Source organism: Schistocerca nitens, chromosome 7 (genome assembly GCF_023898315.1).
Source record: "Schistocerca nitens isolate TAMUIC-IGC-003100 chromosome 7, iqSchNite1.1, whole genome shotgun sequence".
Lineage (NCBI taxonomy): Eukaryota > Metazoa > Arthropoda > Insecta > Orthoptera > Acrididae > Schistocerca > Schistocerca nitens.
Window position 1 is genome coordinate 53,088,612 of NC_064620.1, and position 11,315 is coordinate 53,099,926.

An 11,315-nucleotide genomic window follows, 5' to 3' on the forward strand; every position below is an offset into this window, starting at 1 on the left:
GTGATTTCTGAAAGGAAGCAACTGATTTTTTTGAAATGAATGCTTTTTTTTAAAGTTACTTTATATTACAAAAATTATTTTTAGGATATTTTTTTAAACATTTCGATGACAGTTCAGATGCATTACTAGATATGCGCGAGGCTGCTTTTTACCTTATACAATAATACTCTACCTCCAGATTCCCGACCAGAGCAGACTGTAGACAACCACAGACTACCTCAGACTAGCGACAAGCAAAACTAACAGTTACACAGTTCGTACTGCAGTCAACACTGCTTTCTGGTCAGCGATTCTCATATCGTAGGCAGCGCATACCTCTTACAAGGTGAACCACACTTCCCTAATATATCCGCAATAAACAGAAATTAACCATTCCCCCTCCCTACTACAAGTCTTACACGCTCATTCCATTTCATATTGGTTTGCAACGACAAGCCTAGATTCTTATTCGACTGACTGTGAAAGCACCACACTACTGTTCTCGAACATCGCGGTGTTTTTCTGTACTCATCTGCATTGACATAATTTTTTCTGCATTTAGATCTAGTTACCATTCATCACACCACCTAGAAATATTTTCTAAGTCATCATGTAATCTGCTACAGGCACTCAACGACGACACCTCACCATACAACACAGCATCATCAGCAAACAGCCGCATACTGCTGCTTACTCTGTCCGACAGATCATTTATCTACACTCCTGGAAATTGAAATAAGAACACCGTGAATTCATTGTCCCAGGAAGGGGAAACTTTATTGACACATTCCTGGGGTCAGATACATCACATGATCACACTGTCAGAACCACAGGCACATAGACACAGGCAACAGAGCATGCACAATGTCGGCACTAGTACAGTGTATATCCACCTTTCGCAGCAATGCAGGCTGCTATTCTCCCATGGAGACGATCGTAGAGATGCTGGATGTAGTCCTGTGGAACGGCTTGCCATGCCATTTCCACCTGGCGCCTCAGTTGGACCAGCGTTCGTGCTGGACGTGCAGACCGCGTGAAACGACGCTTCATCCAGTCCCAAACATGCTCAATGGGGGACAGATCCGGAGATCTTGCTGGCCAGGGTAGTTGACTTACACCTTCTAGAGCACGTTGGGTGGCACGGGATACATGCGGACGTGCATTGTCCTGTTGGAACAGCAAGTTCCCTTGCCGGTCTAGGAATGGTAGAACGATGGGTTCGATGACGGTTTGGATGTACCGTGCACTATTCAGTGTCCCCTCGACGATCACCAGTTGTGTACGGCCAGTGTAGGAGATATCACTCCCCACACCATGATGCCGGGTGTTGGCCCTGTGTGCCTCGGTCGTATGCAGTCCTGATTGTGGCGCTCACCTGCACGGCGCCAAACACGCATACGACCATCATTGGCACCAAGGCAGAAGCGACTCTCATCGCTGAAGACGACACGTCTCCATTCGTCCCTCCATTCACGCCTGTCGCGACACCACTGGAGGCGGGCTGCACGATGTTGGGGCGTGAGCGGAAGACGGCCTAACGGTGTGCGGGACCGTAGCCCAGCTTCATGGAGACGGTTGCAAATGGTCCTCGCCGATACCCCAGGAGCAACAGTGTCCCTAATTTGCTGGGAAGTGGCGGTGCGGTCCCCTACGGCACTGCGTAGGATCCTACGGTCTTGGCGTGCATCCGTGCGTCGCTGTGGTCCGGTCCCAGGTCGAGGGGCACGTGCACCTTCCGCCGACCACTGGCGACAACATCGATGTACTGTGGAGACCTCACGCCCCACGTGTTGAGCAGTTCGGCGGTACGTCCACCCGGCCTCCCGCATGCCCACTATACGCCCTCGCTCAAAGTCCGTCAACTGCACATACGGTTCACGTCCACGCTGTCGCGGCATGCTACCAGTGTTAAAGACTGCGATGGAGCTCCGTATGCCACGGCAAACTGGCTGACACTGACGGCGGCGGTGCACAAATGCTGCGCAGCTAGCGCCATTCGACGGCCAACACCGCGGGTCCTGGTGTGTCCGCTGTGCCGTGCGTGTGATCATTGTTTGTACAGCCCTCTCGCAGTGTCCGGAGCAAGTATGGTGGGTCTGACACACCGGTGTCAATGTGTTCTTTTTTCCATTTCCAGGAGAGTATATACAAAATAACAACGGTCCTACCATATGTCCTAACAATACCTTTGTTTCTGTCGAACACCCTCTGTTGTGGACAACATTCCGGGTTTTGTTATTTAAGAAGTCTTCGAGCCAGTGACGAATCTGGGAACCTACTCCGTATGTTAGTGCCTTCGTTAAGAGTTACCGGTTAGAATGATTTACGGAAATGATGAAAATGGCTTAAAGTTAGAAGAAACATTTTATTTTTAATTTCAATAAGGCTTTTTAAAGGTAATTTTGCGTAAAATTACTCTGTCTCTGTCTCTGTCTCTCTCTCTCTCTCTCTCCCTCACCCACACACACACACACACACACACACACACACACACACACACAACGAGACTTCATTCTGTCTCACTTCTTAAAAGATCAACTGAAAATTCTGTTCCATTCAAAAAGCGATTGAAGGACTGCGGCAGCGGCAGATATGTATTGTTGGTTGACGATCCAACAAGTTTGCCACACACTGGAACCTCCAAAATAATATCTGAACATACAGTGTGGACAATGCACGAGTGTTTAAAAGCTGTGTAACTTTCGCTTCATCATTAACTACTTATATTAGACGCTGGCCTTTGGTCTGTACATAAAGTGGTCTCTAATAAATATTGGCTCATGTTGAGTCATATACCGCAGACATCACAGCCTAGAGGATTTTCTCGCCGGAGTAGGAAGCTATGGACATTGTGCTACGTGGAGGCGCGACAACGTTATGTCCACCAGTCGGCCGCGCGGGATTAGACGAGCGGTCTGAGGCACTGCAGTCCTGGACTGTGCGGCTGGTCCCGGCGGAGGTTCGAATCCTCCCTCGGACATGAGTGTGTGTTTGTCCTTAGGATAATTTAGGTTAACTAGCGTGTAAGCTTTGGGACTGATGACCTTAGCAGTTAAGTCCCATAAGATTTCACACACATTTGAACGTTTTTTTTTTTCCACTAGTCGGAATAAAAGGTACGAGATCACGCCACGGCCGGATAGGTAATCACAAAATTCATCGAACGCAGCTAATTATTCTTCGTGACTTACTTTCTTCAAAGAATGTCATTTTCGGTCTGAGTAGCGCCTTCGATTGCCTCTTGCACCGTAGAAAAATCTGTTCCAGTGGCGCTCTAAATTTCAGCGTCGTATAAGAAGAAAGAAATATTCAGATATACAGGATCGTTGACTGCAGGGTGTTTACAAATGCATCACAAGATAGGACTGGCTCTACAACTATTCTGGCATCTGCCTTAAACGATTTATCGAGGTTACAGAAAGATAAATCCGAATGTTCAGAGGACTCCAACAACGGACCTCCATAACTGTGACCACCCTTGTGCCACTCAACTCGATAATCAGTACGTCGTTAATAATATGGAGACAGTAACAGAAGCAATATTACACCCTGCCTAGGTCCACGTGGTGAGGCAGGGACGTTGTTAGCAATATACATGCGTAATCTGACCGATAACGTATATAGTCCTTGCAGTGTGTTGACAGACTACGCTTACCTATACAGCGAGGTTACATCGTAAGGAACGTCTTAAGAAAACGAGAGAGGCTTGCAGATGATGAGAACCTGGTGTAAAGAATGATATCTCACTCTGAACAGGCTTTTATGTAATGATCGCAGATGCACGGTAAAAAACGACGCCGTTTGAGTACGGTTGGTTGATCGGTTTGGGGGGAGGGAACCAAACAGCGAGCTCATAGGTTCCCATCGGACTAGGGAAGGACGAGGAAAAAGTGGGCTGTGCTCTTTCAGCGGAACCATCCCGGCATTTGCTTAAAGCGATTTATGGAAATGACGGGATACCTAAATCAGGATGGCAGGATGCCGGTTTGAACAGTAGTCCTCCGAAATGCGAGTCTAACGTGTAAGTCACTGCGCCACCTCTCTCGGTGTTTGAGTACGCTGTCGGTGATCAGTCACTGCTGAAACCTTCAGGAATCTAGGCGTATCTAACGAATGGGAAATGAGATACGAGACAGAAAATTGTTACACGAATCCAGGTGGCTGTAGTGGCTGTCAGGGTTGGCAGTCAATCCTGATCAGGACTGCGGTTATCGTTTCCGACATCGACGGCTGGAAAGGACCGCATCTGCTTCCCGGGGGTGAAGAGCGGTGGCGAAGGGTGCGGCGAAGTAGGACGGATTCTGACAATCAAACTGTAGTCAGGTTCTATCAGTACATTTGTCAGTAGAAGTGCAAGAGTCGTATGCTACAGTTTTTTGCAGTTGGCTGTCGTATCAGTTCGCAGGTCCAAAATCGCTCTAAGGATTCAGTTGCTCGAACTGTAGAAACTACAGAGGACACATTCCAACATCCGTCGTTCTCGGTCACTTCTTTCTATTTCCCAAATGGGGCTAGGCTGACACAAGCCAAATTGCCATTCTTCAGTAATTAAATTACAAAATTTACACTTTCAGTAAAAAATTCAAAAAACGATGATCTCTATGAAGAAATTGTTGTGATCCTTTGTATTTTATTCTGAGCGAGATGGTGGCATCTGACAACTTTGATAATGAATGTGGGTAGTATTGTGGAGACTATTACATGGAAGAAGATTGAGGATGTCTGTGTGAGAAAGAGCTGATAATTGGGATACAAGTATTACGACATGAGTGAAATAGCTGCTGAGAAAGGAGCTGAAGAGCTGCAACTATCTTTTGAAATAGGGTGGGCTGCGTAGTATGCAGTATGGTCTTAAGGAAGATTTAACGGTAGATTTTAGGGATGAGCTAGCGGCCTCTAAATGGGGAAGGACATGGAGAGTTTCTAGAAAAGCGGAAATTGTGATTGTTGATGGAACCGCTGTAGCTCGCCAGAGTTTCCTTGCACGGGAGACAATACACGATGTTGGGATTCAAGTTCATGGAAGGTGTAGGACAGGGGAAAGCGTTCTAGGTAGTTTTTATTTAGTCTGGAGGCACAGTCATCGTAAATTTTTTGAGTGATGCTGCAGCTATTTGTTGGTATAATTTTTATTTTATTGTTATAAGATCCATATTTCGGCATTAGGCTGTTTTCAACTACAAAAACGTATTTGTTTGTCAAAATCGATCAGACTGGTATGAAGGAAGGACCTGTCTTTTGTCATTTAAATAACTTTTAGTAGATCGGAATGGCCGAAATCTGGATCATACAACAAAGAAATAAAAATTACGACAGTCAAAAAGCGGCAGCATCATTAAAAAAAGTGTTTCAGGGGTTATAAGCTGGTCCAGGGTGAGAGGAGGTAGTAGAACAAGGCTTAGTCATTTTGTTACAGGATTTTGAGGGAGCGATAAAACTTGGGAAGAACGCAAGTCAGTGCTACAGTGTTACAGGTACAAGTAGTGATACGTGGTCGGGCCTTTTCGGCATCATAGGCGAGGTTGCGTTCGACTGATGCGGCCCAATTAGGTAGTGAAATATAATTTTTACAACTTGGAAGAAGTTGTGAAAATGCATGAACAAGAGCAAAACGTGCAACACAAAATACCGAATAACGCAACAACCTATAAATGTTACTTAGATGCTGTTGTGGCGTAACAAGGTAGCTACGCCACACTGAGAAGGAAGCCGAAAGGCACGCGTACACACACGCCGACTGGCGTCAAGTCTGGAACAGGATACGTATTGAATACTATAAAGAAAATACGTAGTTTTGGAATATACTTAACTTTTAATGCTTCCTTTGGTACATCTCTCTTGACTATACAAATGAGACTCGTAAGATACATGCACTGATACAATTGGCGCCTTGCTAAGTCGTAGCCATTAACTTAGCTGAAGGCTATTCTAACTGTCTCTCGGCAAATGAGAGCAAAGGCTTCGTCAGTATAGTCGCTAGCAACGTCGTCGTACAACTGGGGCGAGTTCTCGTACGTCTCTCGAGACCTGCCGTGTGGTGGCGCTCGGTCTGCGATCACACAGTGGCGACACGCGGGTCAGACATGTACTAATGGACCGCGGCCGATTTAAGCTACCACCTAGCAAGTGTGGTGTCTGGCAGTGACACCACAGATGCCATCACCGGGGGACAGCTCAGCATAGCATCGTGGAATCGCTCTTCTGTTGAACTCGGTGAACCCTCACACGAAGCGCATATCGGCCAGTCTTCACCAATAAAGCTATCCACACTAGTGTGTATCGCTGTTCACGTTCAACTAACACTGCAGGAGAAACATACCCGAGTCAGAAGCGAGCAATGATCGCTCAATACCTGAAGCAGTTCACGCCCATTATTCTGTACACACCAGCAGGCCTCGTAACAACACTAAGCATGAACGACACTAATGCACTCTGGTGGCCATTCTGCCTCTCACACAGAAAAGCGTCTCTAATCTTTTACTTTCCCGTTGATGGTGTATAGAATACGTGAATGAAGTTAGCTGCCATTCGACCAGATCTTCTGGGTGCCTCACTTTTCTGTCGAAAGTGTGTATTTTGGGATATACCTGGAGAACATACAAATGTGATCACGCCATGTTTAGAGTCGTAGAATGACGTGTACAGTAGCACGTAGTAACAGAGTGATGAACTTTTTGATGCTGATACATGTAATGTCAGTTCACTTTATGTACACGAAATTAACCGGAATCGGTGCGACACGTTTGTCGAATTACATGTTTCTCTTTTTTCCAATTTCAGGATGTGTACCTACATTTACTATAAGACAGTTGAAAATGACCCAAGTTGCGAAAAATATACCGTACTTTTAAGTGAAGTAAATAATTTGCAGCGGAGCAGTAGGTTGATATTATTCATTTAATTATTAAAAAAATATTGGCTCCCTCTTCTCTCTTTCTCAGTGACTAGATTCCGAGTAATTTTCGAGCTTTCTTTTATTTTCAGCTCAATCATATCTTGAAGGCTGACATCCGTTTGCTCTGGATCGGCATCAGCAACATGATAAAGGAGGTGAGAGCTACCGTCCTTTCTTAACACCGACTCTTTTCGAAATTTGAATACATTACCAAACATCAAAATATTACCCACTTTATGTTTTGTTTTAGGTGATAGCTGACGAGTACCTGAGAGATGTCCTGAAACACGTCGGTTTGAAACTGATCACCGTCATTGAGTGCGTTCTGTCGAAGATGCATATCGTAAGTACTCGACCCTCAATAAAGACTCTCGCAATATGTCATGATTAACAGCATTGAAACATGAAATTATAACTGTGCGCAGACTGGAGTTTTACCGGTAATAGTTTCTTGAAGTTATCTTCCCAGGATTGCAAAAAAAGCTTGAGCATTTTTTTTTTATAGCGGGTATATTTCCACACATCTCGTAGCGTTGGAAGTAGAAAACGTATGTTAGCAGATGGTGAGCGAATAATGTTATTTTCTTCACGTCTAAATGTGGAATGGAGCTTGTGTATTGGGATTCTGAGATAGCTTTGCTATGTTGTCCATTAGCGTAATTCATGTAATCAAAGACGATTAGCCAGGTGACAGTTGTTTATTGACTGTTTCCATCAACGACTTTTTTGCCGTGCATAAATGGATGCTTGTAGAAACATAACGAAAAAATTATGACATTCGCTGCATTAGTTCAAGATTGACGTGTACTAACAGTTTCAAGATATTTATGTAAGTCCATGCATGGCAGGCCTCAACATGAGGATAGTCATTAACATATTTTGTACCAGTCCAAGATGCGCGAACATGTGTTCCTGTTACTAAATAGTAACGATAAATAATATAAAAGTCTTTGTGATTTGGCTTAGCATGAATAATAATAACTTATTTTTTCCACTTTTTCAGGCGCTGAACTGGTAATCCACACGTCTGCTTCTCTCTGAAGAAAAAGGAAAGTAGAACCATGAACACCATGTCCAAATATACGAAACATGTCAATTCAATAAATTAAAATTTGATTCCAGCATACTCCGCACCCTTACATTATTTTTCTTTATCTTTGAAGCACAGTCGTGTATCCTCACAATAAAGAACTATACTGAGCAAGTTACCTGCTTTAATAATATTTCTGCATTATACATCAGTGTCTCCACATAGGCGACGGGACAATTTCCGGACCAGTGGAAAGAACAAAAGAACTCTTATTCTCAATTGTAGAGTTCTTACAACTCTGGGCCATGACACTCGCCTGTGAGAATCTATACAGTACGAAAAGATCTCACACATACTCAAATATGGATGATTTAACTGGGGTCAAAAGTCAAACTATGATGCTCTCAATAGCACATTTATAAGCCGGTAATGGTGTTAAACCACTTTTTGTTTATAATTGTAAGACAGGAGCACGATGTCAGGGACACTACTACAGGAGACGAGGAACTTGTAAATGCCGGACTGGTCATCCGTGTTTACCGCATTTCACGTACATAGAAACGTCTTAGGTCTTTCGAAAAATCGACTCTTTTGACGAGTACTCATTAAAACAGCCATTCAGCAAGTGTGCGACACCTACATTTTCCTTTTTTGTGTAAGTATTTTATACTGGATTTTCGGATTGTGTGTGGGAGTTTCTCAAATGTGCTAAAAATTTGACAGCAACGAAACAGCGGCAACGTCTGAAGTTCCAGTACTACTTTGAGAAATGTGAAATTTTACTTTCACCGACTGATCTGCAAAGCACACGGGCGTGAGAGGGCGCACGTGAGACTGCTCATGATAAAGAGTTAATCAAGTGATGTGACACAGAAACTGGCAGTTATGTTGCAAAGCACACGGGCGTGAGAGGGCGAACTTGAAAATGTTCATGATAAAGAGTTAATCAAGTGATGTAACACAGAAACTGGTATTTACGTTGCCGTTGACCAGGATTAGGGAAAGCGACTTTTTGCTTTGATGGTTCCTTCACTTTCACGACAATGGAGAAGTGAAAGGAAGTGTCATCACCATTCTCGTCACAGGGTGGAAATTTCTGGAACTTGGTAACAGTTAAACTGGCTTGGATCCTTTACGTATTCCAAAAATCAAAATAATTACAAAAAGTTAATAGCGGAAAATATTTTATATAAATTTATGGGGGTAATTAGTCCAATAATTTAACATCGCATTCGATCATCTTTGCAGTATTACTATCGGACACTATGCTATTTGTGGACCAAGGCATTCCCTGCTCTTGATCGGTACTGTTACGTTGATGGTGGAAAAGAATAAAATGTACTGCCTAGAATCTTTTACAAAAGAGATACCGTCAAAAGAATCGTTCTGCAGTCAGCCAAAAACTCCAGTTCACTAAAGTTTCTAGACACTCTTTCGCGAAAAAAACGCCAAGGTCCCTCTATCTCAGTTCACAAAGCATCTCCACAATACTCGTGTGTTGATCGAACCTACCGCTAATAAATGTAGCAGCACGTCTCTCAACTGCTTCCTTTCATCCAACCTGGTGGTGAACCCAAACACTTGAGCAGTACTCAAGAAAGGGTAGCACTACTGTTACACTAGGTGATCAAAAGTATCCGGACACCTAGCTGAAAATGACTTGCAAGTTCGTGGCGCCCTCCATCGGTAATGCTGGAATTCAATATGGTGTTGGTACACCCTTAGCCTTGATGGCAGTTTCCACTCTCGCAGGCATACGCTCAATCACGTGCTAGAAGTATATAAAATTTCGGGCACGCAGCCGCGCAAATAAAATTTCCACCACTGATATTTCGGCTGCGTATCGTCCGCCATCCTCAGAGTGAGTCACAAGACTGACGACAAGATGCCAAGCGCGGCCTTATAAGCTCCACCGAGGCGGTACTGCGCATGCGGGTCTCAGATGCTTGTCACAGACAAGGAAATACGCTTACACTTGCGCCGCCTGTGGCGAAGGCGTACAGACATTTGATTCGATTATCGATGTATGATCGGCGGCGGTGACACCATGATGAGCCGGCCGGAATGGCCGTGCGGTTCTAGGCGCTACAGTCTGGAACCGAGCGACCGCTACGGTCGCAGGTTCGAATTCTGCCTCGGGCATGGATGTGTGTGATGTCCTTAGGTTAGTTAGGTTTAATTAGTTCTAAGTTCTAGGCGACTGATGACCTCAGAAGTTAAGTCGCATAGTGCTCAGAACCATTTGACACCATGATGACTTCTCTGCAGTTTTATTATGCCAAGAGCCGGATGCCATGCTCTGTCCAAATTAAAACCATTATCTCTATTTATTAAATTATTGGCTATCTAGTTTCAAGACAGATTCCCAAAAGGAAGAGTTGGATGTTAAAATCTACACATCACTGTAATTCATGGAATGTCCTGTACCAATACAAAGTTCGGCCACAGCTGACTTGTCTAGCTCTAATGAACGTGTTTATCTTCGATGCTTCACACATCTATCGTGAACGGTGCTTGTTGTTTGACCTCTGTACTTCTTTTCACAATTTCCGCAAGGAATCTGACACACACCCGCTTTACGAAGCTGTAAATCGTCTTTCACAGAGCCGAGCGAAGCTGCGATTTCGCGGGGGGCCGGAAGATCAACTCAACACGGTGTTTCTCAAGAATACGGACTATCTTCGAGGAAATAGCACCCACATAGGGCAAAAACGCACTAGATCTGAAGGAATTACTATCTTCTTTCCCAACACATACCTGCATTCTAGGTTTTGCACTGAATGCTCTACGATTTTGTTGCGGAAAAAATCCTTTCAGTGGAGGAAATTTTAGTTGCGCGGCTGAATGCCCGAAATTTAATGGACTATTCATTAACACGTGAGGCAATACTGATCTTACGACTTATCTTAGAAGAAAGATTAAGGAAAGGCAAACCTACATTTCTAGCATTTGTAGACTTAGAGAAAGGTTTTGACAATGTTGACTGGAATACTCTCTTTAAAATTCTGAAGTTGGCAGGGGTAAAATACAGGGATCGAAAGGCTATTTACAATTTGTACAGAAACCAGATGGCAGTTATAAGAGTCGAGGGACATGAAAGGGAAGCAGTTGTTGAGAAGGGAGTAAGACAGGGTTGTAGCCTCTCCCCGATGTTATTCAATCTGTATATTGAGCAAGCAGTAAAGGAAACAAAAGAAACATTCGGAGTAGGTATTAAAATCCATGGAGAACAAATAAAAACTTTGAGGTTCGCCGATGACATTGTAATTCTGTCAGAGACAGCAAAGGACTTGGAAGAGCAGTTGAACGGAATGGATAGCGTCTTGAAAGGAGGTTATAAGATGAACATCAACAAAAACAAAACGAGGATAATGGAATGTAGTCGAATTAAGTCGGGTGATGCTGAGGGAA